Source organism: Phocoena sinus, chromosome 17 (assembly GCF_008692025.1).
Source record: "Phocoena sinus isolate mPhoSin1 chromosome 17, mPhoSin1.pri, whole genome shotgun sequence".
NCBI classification, from domain to species: domain Eukaryota; kingdom Metazoa; phylum Chordata; class Mammalia; order Artiodactyla; family Phocoenidae; genus Phocoena; species Phocoena sinus.
The window spans coordinates 19,168,633-19,191,761 of NC_045779.1; positions in this window are offsets into that span (position 1 = coordinate 19,168,633).

Sequence of the window (23,129 nt, forward strand, 5' to 3'; positions counted from 1 at the left end):
GATCACCCTGGTTGCAGGGTGGAAGATGAGTTTAAAGAGGACAAAATTAAGTGGATCATGCAATAATCAAGAAAAGGTTGATAAGGCAATGACTAAGAAAATAGTAATCAGGATGATGACTGATGATGATAAGGTATGAAAAGATACAAATGAGTCTAGATAAGATATGAAAAGATGCAAATGAATCTAGACACAGACCTTACACCCTTCACAAGAATTAACTCAAAATGTATCATAGACCTAAATGTAAAATGAAAAACTATTAAACTTCTAGAAGATAACATAGGAGAAAATCTAGGTGACCTTGGGTATAGTGATAACTTTTGAGATACAACACCAAAGGCACAACCCATGAGAGAAAGAATTGATAAGCTGGACTTCATTAAAATTAAAAACTTCTGCTCGGTGAAAGACAATGTCAAGAGAATGAGAAGACAAGCCACAGATTGGAAGAAAATATTTGTAAGACACACATCTAATAAAGTCCTGTTATCCAAAATATACAAAGGACACTTAAAATCCAAGAATAAGGAAATGAATAAACTCTATTAAAAAATGAGCCAAAGATCTGAGCAGACACCTCTTCAAAGAAGATATACAACTAAGCATATGAAAAGATATTTAACATAATTTTTCATCAGGGAATTGCAAATTAAAACAACAATGAAATGCCACTACACAGCTATGATAATGACCCAAATCCAGAACACTTACAATACCAAATGCTGGCAAGGAAGTGGAGCAACAGGAACTCTCATTCACTGCAGGTGGGAATACAAAATGGTACAGACGCTTTGGAAGACAGTTTGGTTGTTTCTTACAACACTAACATAATCTTAACAAACAATCCAGAAATTGTTCTCTCGGGTATTTACCCAAAGGAGATGAGAACTTATGTCCACACAAAATCATACAGATTTTTAAAAAAATTTTATTGGAGTATAGCTGATTTACATTGTTGTGTTAGTTTCAGGTGTACAGCAAAGTGAATCAGTTACACATATACATATATCCACTCTTTTTAAGATTCTTTTCCAATATAGGCCATTACAGAGTGTTGAGTAGAGTTCCCTGTGCTATACAGCAGGTTCTTACTAGTTACCTATTTTATGTAGTCTAATGTGTATATGTCAGTCCCAATCTCCCAATTTATCCCTTCTCCCCTCCCTTATTCCCTGGTAACCATAAGTTTGTTTTCTATATCCATGAGTCTACTTCTGCTTTGTAAATAAGTTCATTTGTGCCCTTTTTTTTTTTTTAAGATTCCACATATAAGTGATATTGCATGATATTTGTCTTTCTGTGTCTGACTTACTTCACTCAGTATGACAATCTCTAGGTCCATCCATGTTGCTGCAAATGGCATTATTTTGGTTTTTTTATGGCTGAGTAATATTCCACTGTATTTATGTACCACATCTTCTTTATCCTTTACTCTGTTGATGGACATTTAAATTGCTTCCATGTCCTGGCTATTGTAAATAGTGCTGCAATGAACATTGGGGTACATGTATCTTTTTAAATTATGGTTTTCTCCAGGTATATGCCTAGGAATGGGATTGCTGGGTCATATGGTAGTTCTATTTTTAGTTTTTTAAGGAATCTCCGTACTGTTCTCCATAATGGCTGCACCAATTTACCTTCCCACCAACAGTGTAGGAGGGTTCCCGCACAGATTTTTATAACAGCTTTATTCATAATTGCCAAAACTTGGAAGCAGTCAATATGTCCTTCAGTAGATGAATGGATAAACTATGGTACATCCAGACAATGAAATATTATTCAGCTCTAAAAAGAAGTGAGCTGTCAAACCATGAAAAGACATGGAGGAACGTTAACTCTGTATTGCTAAGTGAAAGAAGCCAATTTGAAATGGTTACATACTGTATGATTCCAATTATATGACATTCTGGAAAAAACTATGGAGAGAGTAAAAAGATCAGTGGTTTCCAGAGGTTACTGGGAAGGGAGGGATGAATAGGTATAGCTCAAGAGATTTTTAGGGCAGTGAAACTATTCTGTAAAACACTACAGTGGTGGACATATGACATTATTTGTCAAAACCCATAGCATTTACAACACCAAAGGTGAACCTTAGTGTAAACTACAGACTAGGTTATAAGGATGTGTCAAGGGAGTTTCATGAATTTTAACAAATGTTCTAGTGTGGTGCGGGATATGAATAATGGGGGTGATGGTGTGCATGGACTGGGGGTAATCAAATAATGGGAAATCCCTGTACTTTCCACTCAACTTTTCTGTGAACCTGAATCTGCTCTAAAAATAAAGTTTATCAATTAAAAAAAAAGAGGTACAATTACTATAAGAGTGTGGTAATTGGCTGATTATAGTGTGAGGAAAAGGGAGGAGTCTATATGTTCTCTGGTTTCTGGCTTGTATAATTGCATAGACTATGGTGCTCCTAACTTTACTGAGAATATAGAAATAAAGGTTTGGGGGGAAAGGACAAATTAAATTAGGATTTGCGGGAACATACCATTGACTATATTCTTTAGTTAGCTCAGGATGTGACTCTGAGCCTCAGAAACTATGTCACAGCTGGAAACATTTCAAACTTCTAAGTGTATAAATGGCAGTTAAATTTTTGAGAGTAGATGAAATAAACCAGGAAATGGGACTGAAGAAAAAAGAATAGTGAACACATGATCAAGTGGGATTTATCCCAGAGATGCAGGGATTCTTCAATATATGCAAATCAAACAATGTGATACACCATATTAACAAATTGAAGAATAGAAACCATATGATAATCTCAATAGATGCAGAGAAAACCTTTGACAAAATTCAATACCCATTTATGATAAAAGCTCTCCAGAAAGTGGGCATAGAGGGAACCTACCTCAATATAATAAAGGCCATATACCACAAACCCACAGCAAACATCATTCTCAATGGTGAAAAACTGAAAGCATTTCCTCTAAGATCAGGAAGAAGACAAGGATGTCCACTCGTCACTATTATTCAACATAGTTTTGGAAGTCCTAGCCACGGCAGTCAGAGAAGAAAAAGAAATAAAAGGAATACAAATTGGAAAAGAAGTAAAACTGTCACTGTTTGCAGATGACATGATACTACACATAGAAAACCCTAAAGAAGCCACCACAAAACTACTAGAGCTAATGAATGAATTTGGTAAAGTTTCAGGACACAAAATCAATGCACAGAAATCTCTTACATTCCTATACACTAACAACGAAAGATCAGAAAGAGAAATTAAGGAAACAATCCCATTCAGCATTGCAACAAAAAGAACAAAATACCTAGGAATAAACCTACCTAAGGAGGTAAAAGACCTGTACTCAGAAAACTGTAAGACACTGATGAAAGAAATCGAAGATGACACAAACAGATGGAGAGACGTACCATGTTCTTGGATTGGAAGAATTAATATTGTGAAAACAACTATACTACCCAAAGCAATCTACAGATTCAGTGCAATCCCTATCAAACTACCAATGGCATTTTTCACAGAACTAGCACAAAAAAATCTTAAAATTTGTATGGAGACACAAAACACCCTGAATAGCCAAAGCAATCTTGAGGAAAAAAAATGGAGCTGGAGGAATCAGGCTCCCTGACTTCAAACTATACTACAGAGCTACAGTAATGAAGACAATGTGGTACTGGCACAAAAGAGTAATGGAACAGGATAGAAAGCCCAGAGATAAACCCACGCACCTATGGTCAACTAATCTATGACAAAGGAGCCAAGGGTATACAATGGAAAAAAAGACAGTCTCTTCAATAAGTTGTGCTGGGAAAACTGGACAGCTACATGTAAAAGAATGAAATTAGAACACTTCCTAATACCATACACAAAAATAAACTCAAAATGGATTAAAGACCTAAATGTAAGGCCAGACACTATAAAACTCTTAGGAGAAAACATAGGCAGAACACTCTATGACATAAATCACAGCAAGATCCTTTTTGACCCACCTCCTAAAGTAATGGAAATAAAAACAAAAATCAACAAATGAGACCTAACTGAACATAAAGCTTTTGCACAGCAAAGGAAACCATAAACAAGATGCAAAGACGACCCTCAGAATGGGAGAAAATGTTTGCAAATGAATCAATTGGCAAAGGACTAATCTCCAAAATATATAAACAGCTCACGCAGCTCAAAAAAACAAACAATCCAATCAAAAAATGGGCAGGAGACCTAAATAGACATTTCTCCATAGAAGACCTACAGATGGGCAAGAGGCACATGAAAAGATGCTCAACATCACTAATTATTAGAGAAATGCAAATCAAAACTACAATGAGGTATCACCTCACACCCTTTAGAATAGGCATCATCAAAAAATCTACAAACAATAAATGCTTGAGAGGATGTGGAGAAAAAACCCTCCTGCACTGTTGGTGGGAATGTAAATTGATACAGCCACTATGGAGAACAGTATGGAGGTTCCTCCCAAAACTAAAAATAGAATTACCATATGACCCAGCAATCCCACTACTGGGCATATACTCAGAGAAAACCATAATTCAAAAAGACACATGCACCCCAGTGTTCATTGCAGCAATATTTACAATAGTCAGGTCATGGAAACAGCGTAAATGCCCGTCGACAGATGAATGGGTAAAGAAGATGCAGTACATGAATATTACTCAGCCATCAAAAGGAATGAAATTGGGTCATTTGTAGAGATATGGATGAACCTAGAGACTGTCATACAGAGTAAAGTAAGTCAGAAAGAGAAAAACAAATATCGTATATTAACTCATATCTGTGGAGTCTGGAAAAACGGTACTGATGAACTGGTTTGCAAGGCAGAAATAGAAACACAGGTATACAGAACAAACATATGGTCACCAAGGGGGGAAAGGGGGCGGAGGGATGAATTGGGAGATTGGGATAGACATATATACACTAATATGTATAAAATAGATAATTAATGAGAACTTGCTGTATAGCACACAGGACTGTACAGTAGAAACTAACACAACATTGTAAAACAACTATACCCCAATAAAAACAAAACAAACAAACAAAAAAAGAATAGTGAACCAGGAATGAATCTTGAGATACACTTGAGATTAAGTTTCTGGCAGAAAAAGAAAAAAAATATGGAAGAGACAAAAAAGGAATGATGAGAGCAGTAGGTATTTAAATTAGTCACTTAGATAACATGATTATGTTTGTATCGTAATTTTTTCAAAGAATCCTCTTATCAGAAATTTTACTTACATCTCATATTGAACATAGGAGAGAGAGGTAAGGTGTCAGTTCTGCAAACCTTTTGACAAATTAAGAAACGAATAATTTCTTCATAATCTCCTTCACAGTTTTTATAATTTAGTGCAACCTTAAATGATAGTTCCATCTTTTTTTGTTTTCTATATTATTCCTAAATTATTTTCATATGTTCTACTTGCTTCTGTTTTTTTCTATAAGTTACTTACCCAAATCATTCTCCATACTACAAAGATTTACATATCCAACTCTTTATTGAACATCTTCCCTAACTTTTTCCTTCTGGGTTCTCATCTCTGTCAATGGCAACATCATTAATCCAATTATCAAAGTCAGAAACTAAGAAATCACCTTGGCCTTCCTTCTCCTTCAGTCCCCACATCCAGTCCATCACCAAAGCCTATCACTTTTCCTTCCTACCGTTCAAGTAATTCCACTGTTTCCATTCTCTCTATGAATGTCTTTAGTTTAGGACATCATATTTTCTTCTGTAAGCTATTTATAACCATTTCCTCATTCTGCCTTTAGTCTTTCCCCTTATGTATTCTGTTGTCAACACCATACACAAATTGAGCATGTCATCAACACCTGCTTAAAACCTCCCATTTTCCTACCTATTTCTTGAGGATAAATTCTAAAGCTCTTTCCATGGCATATATGGCTCTTCAAGACCTGGCCACTCTTACCCCTAAATTCATAACTAGTTTCTTACTGTATTCTGTGTTCCCACTATACTGAGGTACTTGCAGATCCTTGAACAAACGTTTATTCTTTCTCTGTCTCTCTCCTCTTTCTCTCTCCCTAGGGCTTTCTATTCTATTTGCTTGTCATGCTCTTAGTTTGTTCTCTTTTATGTCTTTGAACACACACACATACATACGCACATACACACATGCACTCTAGTAGTGAATGGATGCACTGGTGCTTCTTTTTGGCAGTATTCACTGATATATCTTCTCATGAAACTCTCCATCTCAAAGTCTGTTTCCAGGCAACTCAATCTAAGATGCATGGTTTGTCTTTTCATGTCCAGTTAGGAAGCTTTCCATGATTAACCTTTGAGGTACTTAGAGAACCTCTAATTAGCTTATCTGTTATTTACAAACTATAATATAATCATTTTGCTTACCAGTCAGTAAGCAACTTGAGGACAGAATTTATCTTTAATTATAGTATTCCCAATGTCTAGCACTGATGCACTTGATAATTCTTTTTTGGAATGAATGAACAGTATGCCCAAGACTATTTAAATATTTGCTGGCTTAAAGGTGCCTAAAATACAGCTTTCATGAGAACAAGTACCAGTGAACCACATGGCGGTGGTTACTCGATAAAATATGGGAGGAAAAACACTGGGAAGTATTCGTTGTAATTTTGCTATACCATTTTCAGATGTTGCTATATTCCAGAGATCTGAATTCTTGAAAAGAGAATAGAAATACATCCACAATATTAAACGTGAGAGAGATTACACTAGAGATCCTCCCTCTTTCAGAAAACTCGTATAGTATTATGATATTAATTACTTATAGAGACAAATCATAGGTGGTATAAAGACTATGTTATAATCCTGGAATGTTATAGCTATAGTTCTATATACAAAGAAATAGGAATAGATTTACTTTCAAGAAATATATTTTTTCAAGCATACAGGCCATTGTCCAAAATTGGATCTGAGCATGCCTTTAGAGTTTCCTTTTACTTCATGTCTACATATATGTAAACATATTTTTAACTCAAGTTGTTTATATAAGATCAGTCAGGGGTCGTTGATAATGAAAAGTTAAAATTCAAAGTCCTACATTCAAAGTCTGTAGGCCATGAAATTATGACTATACTAAAAAAAAGTTATGTAGGTTTGCTGCATGAAAAATTAAAACATTAAGATACAAGAAAATGCATGTGAGAATAAAAAAATATTTGAGTAGAAACAAGGAATGTTGAGAGGAATGTGCTAAAAATAACATAGTAATTCAAAACAGGGAAAGGTGGGGTAAAATGACTGCTGTTAAAAATAACATCATTGGGCTTCCCTGGTGGCGCATTGGTTGGGAGTCCGCCTGCTGATGCAGGGGACACGGGTTCGTGCCCTGGTCCGGGAGGATCCCACATGTCGCAGAGCGGCTGGGCCTGTGAGCCATGGCCGCTGAGCCTGCGCGTCCGGAGCCTGTGCTCCGCGACGGGAGAGGCCACAACAGTGAGAGGCCCGTGTACCGCAAAAAAAAAAAAAAAAAAAAAAAAAAAAAAAAAAAAAAAATAACATCATTATTTTCAGTTATTGTTCTATATAAAGTACTTTCTTTTCAAAATTTATGTCTTTGACAAGTTCTTATACATATGTGAAATTGCCTGACAATTTCAATCACTGAGATGATTTTTATAATATGTATATAGGCACAAAAAAGCCATGCTTTTGTTTCTGTATGACTCTGTTATAGTTGCTGTTTTTTATAGCCAGTTGCCGTTTATAGTTCTATTTATTTTCTCAGTCTTTTATTTCAGCATGTAGTGTTTCTCAGAACTCGAGGATCACTACCATGGCTCTGTAACTGAATCATGCTTTAACATAAGAGTCATGTGCATATTTTCAGTGCTCTGATATACCAGACTTGCATATACTAATCTCATTCACTGTTCTTCACCCTCAACAAACCCATTTTAAATGATTTTCAAGGAGTTCTAGAGGTAGATTGAGAAACATGTGATGATAACAATGACTTATAATTTAATGACTCATGTAGTTAAGCTATTAACAAAAAAGCTGGATATACCATCTGTGATAGTTCAGTTACAGACACTTTTTTTTTTTTTTAATTTTCAGTTTTGGCTGCGTTGGGTCCTCGTTGCTGTGCGCGAGCTTTCTCTAGTTGTGGCGAGCGGGGGCTACTGCTCATTGCAGTGCGCGGGCTTCTCGTGGTGGCTTCTGTTGTTGCCGAGCATGGGCTCTAGGCACTTGGCTTCAGTAGTTGTGGCTCGCGGGCTCTAAAGCGCAGGCTCAGTAGTTGTGGCACACGGGTTTAGTTGCCTCGCGGCATGTGGGATCTTCCCAGACCAGGGCTCAAACCCGTGTCCCCTGCATTGGCAGGCGGATTCTTAACCACCACACCACCAGGGAAGCTCCTACAACCATTTTTTGAAATAAATACAGAACAATAGAACTTCATTTAATCTGAAGCTTGATTATATTTTGCCAGCTGTCTTATTGTCCACTGTCTAAGGACATGTTGATATCATTTCCATTTTGGACATTATTTTCTAGTTGTCCTTTTAACTATCAGTTTTGTTGTAATATTATTGTTTCAAGTATATAGGGTTATAGTATAATTGAACTTTTAAAAAAGTTATTCTTTTTATATTTGCCTCTTTGGATTAATTTATTGATATATGGATATGCCAGTAGTTGCTTAAAATATACTTGTTGGAATAAGTGAAATAATGCATTGTTAGGCAGCATTGTATTAAAAAATTAGTTGACATAATTGAGATATAGGAAACTTTCTAGTACCCAGTGATGAATTAAAATAAAAATTTAATTGTCAAGTGATCTCCTGGTGATGTGGCAAGGCAGTAGATTTCAGTGCAGTTCCCAGACCAACAGCATCAGCATCAATTGGGAAGTAGTTCAAGATGCAAATTGTCAAGACCCATCCCAGACCTACTGAATCAGAAACTCTGGAGGTGGGACCCAGATATCTGTGTTTGTAAAAAGCCCTCAGGTGATTCAGATGCATGGTAAAGTTTGAGAACCTCTGTCATAAGTTATCCATCAGTATAAATCTGTGGAGGCTTTGAAAGATTTACACCAGAATGAGAGATAATTTATTTACATTTACTATAATGCCACACTATCATGTTATACTTACTATAATGCCACACTGTCATGTTCACACTGAAACTTAACTAATGTTCCTTTCTGCATTGATAATGTTCACATCTAATTAATAGTTGAGCCATTCTGATGAGTTTTAACTATTTTTTCATGAAAGACATCTTTGTCTTGCTAGTAGATTGATCCTTTTATCATTATACAATACACCTCTTTGTCTCTAATAATTTTCTTTGTTCTGAAGTCTACTCTACCTGAAATCAATACAGACAACTCCTCGTTTTCTCTTTTTCATTAATGTTTGCATGGTACATTTTCTCCATCCTTTTACTTTCAGTCTGCCTATGTTGTATTTGAAGTGAGTTTCTTATAGTCAGCATGCTTTGGGATTGTTTGTTGTTTTTTTTAATCCACTCTGCTAATGTCTGTTTTTAAACCGGCATAGATGATTTGGATTTAAGAAATTGTTCATACGTTAAGGCTTAAGTTTGCCCTTTTATTTGTTTTCTGTTTTCTCTGTTTATCATTCTGTTGTTTCTCTCTCTTTTAACTTCTTATGGATTATTTGAATGGTTTTTAAGGATTCTATACTGATTTATTTATGCTTTTTTTTTTTTTTTTTTTTTTGGCGGTACGCAGGCCTCACTGTTGTGGCCTCTCCCGTTGCGGAGCACAGGCTCCGGACGCGCAGGCTCAGTGGCCATGGCTCACGGGCCCAGCCGCCCTGCGGCATGTGGAAACTTCCCGGACTGGGGCACAAACCCGTGTCCCCTGCATCGGCAGGCAGACGCTCAACCACTGCGCCACCAGGTAAGCCCTATTTATGCATTTTTTAAATATATCCCCTTGTTAGTTTTCGTAGTTGTTGCTATAAACGTTACAGCATGCACTTTACCGATGCTGATGTTCTGCCGCTTTGAGTAAAGGGTAGAAAAGATACTTCCATTACATCTTTTTACCCTTCTGAAACAGTTTCTCTACATACCTTGAGACCCACATCAGGTGGTATTATCATTTTGCTTCAACAATGAAATATTATTTAAGAGACTCACGAGAAATAGGATAATCTACTATATTTACCCTGATTTTTAACATTCCTTTCTGAAGTTCCAAGTCTTCTATTAACATTTCTTTTCTGTTCAGAGAATTCCTTTAAGGCAGGTTTGCTAGCAACACATTCTTTTGGGGTTTGTTTTGGGTTTTTTTGTTTGTTTGTTTGTTTTTCTTCTTTTCTTTGGAAATGAATTCATGAAGAAATCAGAAGCATGGCTTAATATTGATTCAGCAGCATTTCAAAACATTGTATTGATCTGAGACAAAAGATTTCAAAGCCAAATTTGAAAGACATCTGGAGCCAGACTGCCTGATTTCTAAATCCCAGTACCACCATTTACTAGCTATGTGAATTTAGGCAAGTGACTTAATCTCCCTGTGCCTCAGCTTCCTGTTTGTAAAAGATACAAATGGTATCTGCCTTAAAATGATGAACTCAGCTAATACATGTAAAGTACATAGAACAGTGGCAGGCATGTGTGAGAAGTAAATGTCAGTAATTGTTTTTATTAGTGATTATGGAGCTAGATGCTCGTCACAGCATCTGAATTATTCAATTTCCTCTCCTGATTCCAGGCTGACGTAAAATTTTGCTTTAGATGTAGAACTAACAAATTATGGGTAGTGTGCTAATTATGTGGAAACACGAGTTTTAATTTAATTCCCATTTCACGCCTCAATAGAACTTTGGCAGATTTCTTAAATTCTAAAGCCTCCTTTTTATTGTAACAAGAACAAGGCTGCTCTTCTTCCTAAGGCCAATCCCTTCTTTGCATTTTGTTTCACATATAATATTGTGTTGTAAAGAACCTTTTGGTTTTAGTTATCTATTCTTACTCTCGTATTCATCAAATGTTCTTTCTCAATGGATTCTTCATATTACCTTTCATTTTTAAGTATAATTTACATTCAATAAAATTTACCCACTTTAAGTCCAATATGTTTTGACAAATGCATAGAATTGTGGAAACCACTACTACAATCAAGATATAGAATATTTCCATTATCTCAAAGAATTACTCTGTGTCCTACGGTGGATGATTCCCTCCCCTATGTCAACTTCTGGGAACTACTGATCTTTCCTTCTGTCACTATAGTTTACCTTTCCTAGAATGTGTTATCTTTGGAGTCAAATAGTATGTAATCTTTTTGTGTCTCACTTGTTTCACTTAGCATAATACTCTCAAGAGTCTTTCATGTTGCTGTGTGTATTAGTATTTTCTCTCTTTTAATTATTGAGTAATATTCCATTGTGTGAATATACCATATACTGTTTAACCACTCAGTGGTCTATAGACATTTGGTTTGTTTCATGTGTTGACTATTAAGGAAAACGTTGCTATGAATATTTGGATATATGTCTCTGTGTGAATATGTGTTTTAATAGTTCGTGGTTGAATACCTAGAAATGTAATGGCTTGCTTGTATATTAGGTATATATTTAACATTTTAAGAGAATGCAAAACTTTTCCAAAATCCACTGTAGTATTTTGCATTTTCACCAGCAGTGTATGATAGTTCCAGCTGCTCTACATCCTTTACCAACACTTGTTAATTTTAGCCATTTTAATGGAAACAAGTGAAAACAAGTTACCTTTTGATATTCTATACCTTTTCATGTGCTTATTAGCCAATTTGAATTTTGTTTTAGTGAAGTGTCTGAATCCATGGCCCATGTTGGGGGGGGAGGGGCTATTGGTCTTTTTATTGCTGTGGTCTGTTTTTCTGTATTCTGGAAATGTTCTTTATCAGATATGTGTTTAGTAAATATTTTCTCTCAGTGGGTAGTTTATCTTTTAATTTTCTTAAGAGTGTTTTTCGAAGAGAAGATTTTAATCTGGATGTCAATGCAGTCCGTAGCTGAGCTGGATCTGACTTTTTTGTTGATTTAGTTCTCATGGGTAACCCACAAACCTCAAATTCCTCGGGTGGTGGACTGAAGCCGCCTTGCTCTGAGTGCGAGGGCTGCAATGCTGGAGCGTGTTTCGCAATGTTCCTACTGCACCCTCAGCTTTAAGTAGGCTCTGCTACCTGTGCCTCACAGGTGTCTCTGCCATCTTGCCCCTCCCCCAGCAGAAGCCAGCTGTTACTTGTTACTTGGCATACAGCTTAAGATCCTTGCACATGTGTATTTCTTGCGCCTGCAGGTGGCTCTACCCAGTGTCAGGGCAGGTTGGTGGATAGGGCAAGTTTTATACCAGTTTCTTCCCCAGAGGCAGTAGACTTTTGCCTGCGATTGAAGGCCTTTCTCCCACTGGTCAAGCCCATTTCTTTTTTTTTTATTGGAGTATACTTGATTTACAATATTGTGTTAGTTTCAGGGGTATAGCAAAGTGATTCAGTTGTGTGTATATATATACATTTCAGATTATTTTCCATTATAGGTTATTATAAGATATCGAATATAGTTCCCTGTGCTATATATCAAATCCTTGATGCTTATTTATTTTATATATTGTAGTGTGTATCTGTTAATCCCATACTCCTAATTTATTCCGTGTCCCCCTTTCTCCTTTGGTAACCATAAGTTTGTTTTTTATGTCTATGAGTCTGTTTCTGTTTTGTAAATAAATTCATTTGTCCTATTGTTTAGATTCCACATTTAAGTGATGTCATATATTTGTTTTTGTCTGACTTCACTTAGTATGATATTCTCTAGGTCCATCCATGTTGTTGCAAATGGCAATATTTCATTCTTTTTTATGGCTGAGTAATATATATATATGTATATATATATATATATATATATACATATATATATATATAATTTCTTCTTTGTCCATTCATCTGTTGACAGACACTTAGGTTGCTTTCATATCTTGGCAGTTGTAAATAGTGCTGCTAATAACATTGGGATGCATGTATCTTTTCGAATTAGAGTTTTTGTCTTTTTCAAATATATGCCCAGGAGTGGGATTGCTGGATCATACGGTAGCTATATTTTTAGTTTTTTAAGGAATCTCCATACTGTTTTCCATAGTAGTTGCACCAATTTACATTCCCACCAACAGTGTAGGAGGGTTCCCTTTTCTCCACACCCTCTCCAGCATTTGTTATTTGTTGTCTGTTTGATGATAGCCATTCTGACAGGTGTGAAATGATACCTCATTGTGGTTTAGATTTGCATTTTTCTAATAATTAGTGATCTGGAGAATCTTTTCATGTGCCTGTTGGCCATCAGGCATGGAGAAATGTTGGAGAAATGTCTATTTAGGTCTTCTGGCCATTTTTTGATTGGGTTGATTGTTATTTTGTTACTGAGTTGTATGAGCCATTTGTATATTTTGGAAATTAAGCCGTTGTTGATTGCATGTTCACAAATATTTTCTCCTGTTCCACAGGTTGTTTTCTCGTTCTGTTTATGGTTTCCTCTGCTGTGCAAAAGCTTGTAAGTTTGATTAGGTCCTATTTGTCTATTTTTGCTTTTATTTCTTTTGCCTTGGTAGACTGATCTAAGAAAATATTGCTACAATTTATGTCAGAGGATGTTTTGCCTATGTTCTCTTCTAGGAGTTTTATGGTATCGTATCTTATATTTAGGACTTTAAACCATTTTGAGTTTATTTTTGTATATGGTGTGAGAGAATTCTAATTTTATTGATTTACATGAGGTGTCCAGATTTCCCAACACCACTTGCCTAAGAGACTGTCTTTTCTCTATTGTGTATTCTTCCCTCCTTTGTTGAAGATTAACTGACCATAGGTGTGTGAGTTTATTTCTGGCCTCTCTGTTCTGTCCCATTGATCTATATGTCATTTATGCCAATTCCATGCTGTTTTGATTATTGTAGCTTTGTAGTATTGTCTCAAGTCTGGGAGGGTTATGTCTCCAGCTTTGCTCTTTTTCCTTAAGTTTGCTTCGGAATTTCTGGGTCTCTTGTGGTTACATATACATTTTAGGATTATTTGATCTAGTTCTGTGAAAAATGTCATGGGTAATTTGATAGGGATTGCATTAAATCTGTAGATTGCTTTGGGTAATAAGGCCATTTCTCTTAAAGCATTATCAGGTCTGGCAGTGGACAGGTTTCTTGCTCTTCCTTCAAGAGCAAATGGCTTTCCATTTGTACTGGAGAAGTGTCCACAGTGCCAGTGGCTTTCAAGCCTGTGGACTAGTGGCTGCTGATCTCTACTTGGAACTCTCAGGGCCCAGGGCTCAGATAGGCTTCTTCTGGTTCACCTGCGTCCCCCTCTAATCTTGGCAGGTCTTGCTCACCTGCACAGCTGATACTCCCAAAGCTTTGCTTTGCTCTTGTCCCCAGTCTTCTTCCCAGGTACTGGTGGAGGCCTGTAGGGAATGGTTGGCAATGGTTGTAGAATCCCCTTGCATCTGGGGCCCTAGAGATTTTAAGCTATCCTGGGCTGACACAGCCTTTAAGAGACTGGTAAAAATTTCAGTGTTTTTCTTCTTACTTTTGTGGTTGCCTCCTCTTCCTCTCATGTTCTGTTAAGATGAAATCGTTTATATGTCCCACCTCCTATTGGAGTGGCTTGTCACACTTTGGAATCTGAATAAGTTGGTTGATTTGTGACCTCAGGTCTCTGATAGGCTCCAAAAATTATGGCACATTTTTCCCTAGGATGGAAGTGACTTCCACTATGCCTGATTATACATCCTAAGTCCCATGAACTTTTAAACAAGTGTCTCCTAAAGAAAGCAGGTTCCGTGTCCCACATCTTCTTGCCACTGACTTTTGACTCTCATTCCCTCATAGTAGCCATATTTTTTTATTTTGTGAAGATTAAATGAAAAAAAGTTTGTAAAAATCTAGCAAACAACTAATGGTAGCTTTTAATGTCACTGTTAAATAAATACTGGACTACATTTAAACAAAAGTAACCCTACTTACATGGTCTTTCCATTCCAAAATATGGAATCATTCTTGTTAAAAGCAATATATTTTTCTTAATACTTGTACATATCATTAGGTTGAAATATAGTGGTATAGGAAGCATTAAGATAAAAAAGTATATGATTACACTTGATCTTTACAATGTGCGTCATTAAGTGTTATTGGGTAAATATTAACATTGAGAAAATATATCAGCTCCAATATTCATATTGATAAAAGATGTACATTTAAAAAAAAGAAATTTATTCATGTGTCTCAGGACATGAGGAATGTATCTCAAAGAAAAGCTGCAAAATTTGTACAACTAAAGATTTGCTGAAGTAAAAATGTTTTCTTTGGAATTAAAAGTTAGCCAGAATATTTATCTGTAGGAACAATGCTCAATATGAAATAACAAATGCAAATTTCATTTTATAATCCATTCAGGATTTAGAGGTTTGGTTTGGGGCATATTCAAATGTTTAATTAGGAGAGGAAATTCTCAAGCATCAGCTTTTTGTTTTTTAATAACCATTTCTATTTCATTTGGCAACATAGAGAGCATTTTTTTCCTTTTTCCTAGCAGCTAAATCTGGTTTCCAAGCTCTATTCCAGAGAATTATTTTAGGCATAAATTCCTGTAACTTTTAAAAATTTTAGTGAGAAAGTCTCAATTCAAAATTTTAGAAAGCTAGCACAAACCTTTTAGATTTAGTTTTCATGTAAAAAACCCTCACAGATATGTCTAAGCTTTTGAATAATCCGCCAAAATCCCATAGCTCTCAGTTTAGAGATGATTGTTTTCATTTCTAGAAATGATTATGTCTCTCAAATTTGCATTAAATTATGGTTTGCTAATTTACTGAGGAATAAAAATATTTCAACATACATTTTTTACCTACAGGGTATAGGAAGCATTTGGGTCCATTACATTTCCATAACGTCAGATTAGAAATTATAGCTCAAACGGGATACATTTCTTAAATGAATTTCTAAAAAGTCCATCAATGTATGACTTTTTCATAAACTTCTCTTTTCACAGAGTCATTTTAAATAATTAGAGGTTAAATATGATGCCCCAAATGATGTCTTATACAATGAATTAAACAGTTTCTTCTTTCACTTAGAGCTTTCATAATATTTACAAAATATATTTTAAAGGAATTTTTAAAATATGTCTTGTTTTCCTTGTCACTTTCTTTACAACACTAAATTCAGATTGGTCTTAACAAGTTTTGACCAAATTTTAAATTCTCAACCAATTATAACTGTCAGTGAGAATTGGTATCAGGACACATTATTGTCTCTAATATTCATTACATATCATTATTCATTCATGATATGAAAATTCTACCTCAGAGTTCCTTAGGTAGAATTCCTGTTTTTATTCTCTTCATCCAATTAGAATTCCTGATATGTTAGCTTCCTTATTATGTTTCCTCTTATTTTTCAGTACAGATTTTGACAATAAGTTAATGGTATGCACAGGATGCCAGTATCAGATGATTCTGTAGAAAAGAAGGGAAGAGAGGGAGGGAGGGAGGAAGGAAGGAAAGGAGGGAGGGACAGAGGAATGGAGGAAAGGGGGACCTGGAAGACATTATGCTAAGTAGTTTATTTAAGTCAGTCACAGAAGGACAGCTACTGAATGATTGCTGTTATACGAGGCATCTAATATAGTCAAAGGTATAGAAGTAGACAATAGAATGGTGATTACCAAGGGATGAGAGTAGGAGGATATGAGGAGTTGTTCAATGGATATAAAGTCCTTTGATCAGATCTGTTCTGGATAGTAATTCCTGTTATGACCTGTTCCCCGTGACCTCCTCATCCCACCAGGACAGTGGAGGTATTCTGGACTAAGATTCTGCTCCCTTATATAATGACCATTTTATATTCCTTTTCATAATGAGAAATAACAAGATAAAAAGGGAACACAATAATATTGACCGAAATAAGCACCAGCAGCTAGTTCAGGGAGAGGTTTGGGGATAAGAAATGAGAGTACGTTTCATTTGATCTGAGTAAGCATTCTTGGGGAGCAAGTCTGTTTTAGAGCCTAGGGAATCACTAGAGGTGTCTTTTCATTGAGATTGGAAGAGAATAAGTAATATTGACAGAACTGTTAAATTAATACAAAACCTTCATTTTTTCCTATTCCTTTTCCTTATTTAATAAGCTTCTCAGGTTTCACTCTCCATGAAAATTTTTTTGTCATTTTCATAACTATCAAATGACTCTTTTTTTAAAGCAAGAGTAGTTGGATAATAGTCTGAGAAGGAAAATCTGGACACTCTAACTCTACCACTGCCACCCACATGAGTGGAAAACATTTGGTTATTTTCTCTATTTTTGTTTCCTTTCAGAGCTTCTTATGTGGTTACTTCATCTTTGACCTAAATCTTAAGTAATGTTCTAAAGCAAAGTTATATCGTGCAGTTCTTATTTGGGAAAAAGGGAAAGAAAGACAAAAATAAAAACCAGTTCTTTCAGTAGTCATTGGTTTCCAGATAAATTCAGATAATATATAAAATCCTGAAATAGAGTGTCCTTGATACATAATACAGAATATTAACAATTAATTTATTCTTAAAAATATTCACCCACTATTTACTGATTGTTTGTATATACTAAACAAGGGCAAACCTAGGCTTTGTGGAGTATGAGCTCATCTATTTGGGTTGTCTTTATAAGATAAAGGATGCAAAAATATGCCTGCTATGTTAAAATACAAACACGAATATGTTATTTAAAATAAAAAATCATATTAAAATAAACCCAAAACCTTACAAATGCCACAAACATTACAAAATCCAGAAAAATAACATATTTTTATTAATAATTTCATAATCACCTTTATAAAATTTTTTCTTGTACTTTTGATGGCATATACTTTGATAGCCTCTTTATATAACAATTATTTTACAGTATCATTCTCAGTAGAAGAAAAAGAACATAATTCTGTTTCTCCTTTAGCCTGGTTGATCAGTTTTTAAAATATTATTGACAGTATAGAAAAGTTTATTTGGGCCTCACAAACCATTCTGAATAATTTCATAAAAATGTTATAATTACTTTCAACTTTGGGAAACCTCAGTTAAGTTTCTTTCACACATGTCCCACTAAACCCAATCTAAATGTCTTTTCAACTCATATTTTCCTTAGGAGCGTTTCAAAAACTACAGCCACTCTGTCACAACCTGGCAGAAGGAAAAGTCTGATAGAGGAGAGATCAGACAGGGAAGAGACAATGTCCTTAACCAAATGTAGTTTAAAAATCTTAGCTTTTCAAATTTTATAAAAAAAATACTATTGTGTGGATGCATTATTAGGATCTCCCCCATAGCCTTGGGAAAGACACATGCAAGTGAGCGCCCTGAAGCTTATAAACATCATTAGCTTCACAATAAACTACCTCTGATGATGTTACAGTGATGAACCAGAACTGCATTCTGTATATTTTTCATTCTGCTGTGAGAGAGAAAATAAGCATAGTACTTAAAAATAGATTATGGTAAAATGAAAATAAAAGGCAGGTACAACAGAGAATAATTTGGGAGAACTTCAAGATGGCAGAGGAGTAAGACGTGGAGATCACCTTCTCCCCACAAAGACATCAAAAATACATCTACATGTGGAACAACTCCTACAGAGCACCTACTGAATGCTGGCAGAAGACCTTACACTTCCCAAAAGGCAAGAAACTCCCCACATACATGGGTAAGGCAAAAAAAAAAGAAAAAACAGAGGCAAAAGAATAGGGACGGAACCTGCACCTCTGGGAGGGAGCTGTGAAGGAGGAAAGGTTTCCACACACTAGGAAGCCTCTTCACTGATGGAGACAGCGGGTGAGCGGGGAGGGGGAAGCTTTGGAGCCATGGAGGAGAGCGCAGCAACAGTGGTGCAGAGGGCAAAGCAGAGAGATTCTGGCACAGAGGATCAGTGCTGACTGATCACTCACCAGCCTGAGAGGCTTGTCTGCTCACCCGCCATGGCAGGTGGGGGCTGGGAGTTGAGGCTCGGGCTTTGGAGGTCAGATCCCAGGGAGAGGACTGGAGTTGGCTGCATGAACACGGCCTAAAGGGGGCTAGTGTGCCACAGCTAGCTGGGAGGGAGTCCAGGAAAATGTCTGGACCTGCCTAAGTCAAGAGAGCTTAGTTGCTCTCTTCTCTCCTTTTTTTAATTTACTTTAAAATTTTAATAATATATCATTTTAATTTATTATTTTAATAATTAATTTTATTTTACTATTTTTCTTTCTTTCTTTTCTTTTTTTTCTCCCTTTTCTTCTGAGCCGTGTGGCTAACAGAGTCTTGGTTCTCCAGCCAGGTGTCAACCTTGAGCCTCTGAGATGGGAGAGCTGAGTTCAGGACATTGGTCCACCAGAGACCTCCTGGCCCCATGTAATATCAATTGGTGAGAGCTCTACAGAGATCTCCATATCAAAGCTAAGATCCAGGTTCACTCAACTACCAGCATGTTCCAGTGCAGGACACCTCATGCCAAACAACTAAGAAGACAGGAACACAACCCCACACATTAGCAGAGAGGCTGTCTAAAATCATAGTAAGTTCACAGACACCCCCAAACACACCACCGGACAGAGTCCTGCCCACCAGAAAGACAATATCCAGCCTCATCCACCAGAACACAGGTACCAGTTCCCTCCACCAGGAAGCCTACACAATCCACTGAACCAACCTTATGCACGGGGGGCAGATGCCAAAAATAACAGTAACTATGAACCTGCAGCCTGCATAAAGGAGACCCCAAATGCAGTAAGTTAAGCAAAATGAGAAGACAGAGAAATACACAGCAGATGAAGGAGCAAGGTAAAAACCCACCAGAGCAAACAAATGAAGAAATAGTCAGTCTACCTGAAAAAGAATTCAGAGTAATGAGAGTAAAGATGATCCAAAATCTTGGGAACAGAATGGAGAAAATACAAGAAAGTTTTAACAAGGACTTAGAAGAACTAAAGAGCAATGAAACAGTGATGAACAATATAATAAATGAAATTTAAAATTCTCTAGAAGGATTCAGTAGCAGAAGAACTGAGGCAGAAGAACGGGTAAGTGACCTGGAAGATAAAATAGTGGAAATAACTATCACAGAGCAGAATAAAGTAAAAAGAATGAAAAGAATTGAGGACAGTCTCAGAAACCTCTGAGACAACATTAAATGCACCAACATTCGAATTATAGGGGTCCCAGAAGAAGAAGAGAAAAACAAAGGGACTGAGAAAATATTTGAAGAGATTATAGTTGAAAATTTCCCTCATATGGGAAAGGAAATAATCAATTCCAGGAAACGCAGAGTCCCATACAGGATAAATCCAAGGAGAAACATGCCAAGACATATTAATCAAACTATTAAAAATTAAATGCAAAGAAAAAATATTAAAAGCAGCAAGGGAAAAACAGCAAATAACATACAAGGGAATCCCCATAAGGTTAACAGCTGATGTTTCAGCAGAAACTCTGCAAGCCAGAAGGTAGTGGCAGGACATATTTAAAGTGATGAAAGGGAAAAACCTACAACCAAGATTACTCTACCCAGGAAGGATCTCCTTCAGATTCAACAGAGAAATTAAAACCTTTACAGAGAAGCAAAAGGTAAGAGAATTCAGCACCACCAAACCAGCTTTACAACAAATGCTAAAGGAACTTCTCTAGGCAGGAAACACAAGAGAAGGAAAAGACCTGCTATAACAAACCCAAAACAATTAAGAAAATGGTAATAGGAACATACATATCAATAATTACCTTAAATGAAAATGGATTAAATGCTCAAACCAAAAGACATAGACTGGCTGAATGGATAAAGAAGACCCGTGTATATGCTATCTACAAGAGATGCACTTCAGACCTAGGGACACATACAGACTGAAAGTAATGGGATAGAAAAATATATTCCATGCAAATGGAAATCAAAATAAAGCTGGAGTAGCATTTCTCATATCAGACAAGATAGACTTTAAGATAAAGACTATTACAAGAGACAAAGAAGGACACTACTTAATGATCAAGGGATCAATCCAAGAAGAAGATATAGCAATGGTAAATATTTATGCACCCAACATAGGAGCACCTCAATACATAAGGCAAATGCTAATGGCCATAAAAGGGGAAATTGACAGTAACACAATCATAGTAGGGGATTTTGGAACCTCACTTTCACCAATGGAAAGGTCATCCAAAATGAAAATAAATAAGGAAACACAAGCTTTAAATGATACATTAAACAAGATGGACTTAATTGATATTTATAGAACATTCCATCCAAAACCAGCAAATTACACTTTCTTCTCAAGTGCTTATGGAACATTCTCCAGGATACATTGTATCTTGGGTCACACATCAAGCATTGGTAAATTTAAGGAAACGGAAAGTGTATCAAGTATCTTTTCTGACCACAGCACCTTGAGACTAGATATCAATTATAGGCAAAAATCTGTAAAACATCCAAACATGTGGAGGTTTAACAATACACTACTAAATAACCAAGAGATCACTGAAGAAATTAAAGAGGAAATCAAAAAATACCTAGAAACAAACGACAATGAAAACACAATGACCCAAAACCTATGGGATGCACCAAAAGCAGTTCTAAGAAGGAAGTTTATAGCAACAAATCCTACCTGAAGAAACAAGAAACATCTCAAATAAACAACCTAACGTTACACCTAAAGCAATGAGAGAAACAAGAACAAAAAAACCCTGAAGTTAGCAGCAGGAAAGAAATCATAAAGATCAGATCAGAAATAAATGAAAAAGAAATGAAGGAAACAATAGCAAAGACCAATAAAACTAAAAGCGGGTTCTTTGAGAAGATAAAATAGAAGATAAAATAAAATTCATAAACTATTACCCAGACTTATCAGGAAAAAAACAGAGAAGACTCAAATCAGTAGAATTAGAAATGAAAAAGAAGAAGTGACGACTGACACGGCAGGAATACAAAGGATCATGAGAGATTACTACAAGCAACTGTATGCCAATAAAATGGACAACCTGGAAGAAATGGTCAAATTCTTAGGAATGCACAACCTTCCGAGACTGAACCAGGAAGAAATAGAAAATATGAACAGACCAATCACAAGCACTGAAATTGAAACTGTGATTAAAAATCTTACAACAAACAAAAGCCCAGGACCAGACGGCTTTCACAGCTGAATTCTATCAAACATTTAGAGAAGAGCTAACACCCATCCTTCTCAAACTCTTCCAAAATATATCAGAGGGAGGAACACTCCCAAACTCATTCTACGAGGCCACCATCACTCTGATACCAAAATCAGACAAAGATGTCATAAAGAAAGAAAGCTACAGGCCAATATCACTGATGAACATGGATGCAAAAATCCTCAACAAAATACTAGCAAACAGAATCCAACAGCACATTAAATGGATCATACACCATGATCAAGTGGGGTTTATTCCAGGAATGCAAGGATTCTTCAATATACGCAAATCAATCAACGTGATACACCATATTAACAAATTGAAGGAGAAAAACCATATGATCATCTCAATAGATGCAGAGAAAGCTTTTGACAAAATTCAACACCCATTTATGATAAAAACCCTGCAGAAAGTAGGCATAGAGGGAACTTTCCTCAACATAATAAAGGCCATATATCACAAACCCACAACCAACATCATCCTCAATGGTGAAAAACTGAAAGCATTTCCACTAAGATCAGGAACGAGACAAGGTTGTCCACTGTCCCCACTCTTATTCAACATAGTTTTGGAAGTTTTAGCCACAGCAATCAGAGAAGAAAAGGAAATAAAAGGAATCCAAATCGGAAAAGAAGTAAAGCTGTCACTATTTGCAGAGAGTGGATCTTAAATGTTCTCACCACACACGAAAAAATGGTAACTAGGTGAGGGGTAAATGTATTAACTAACCTTATTGTTGTAATTGTTTTACAATATATCCATGTATCAAGTCATCACAGTATACATTAAACTTACACAATGTTACATGCCAACTGTATCTCCATAAACCTGGAAAAAAATTTCACTCCTTGTGGCTACAGTTCTTTTCTCTGTGCCATATCAAACTAAATGTGAGACACAGATCCACATTTGTCCCTATGCACTATTTAGTTCATCCAGAAATTAAATTAGTGATGCCATGAGGTACTATGCATAGCAGAACTTTATCAAAAGTTGGAGTAAACAGAGTG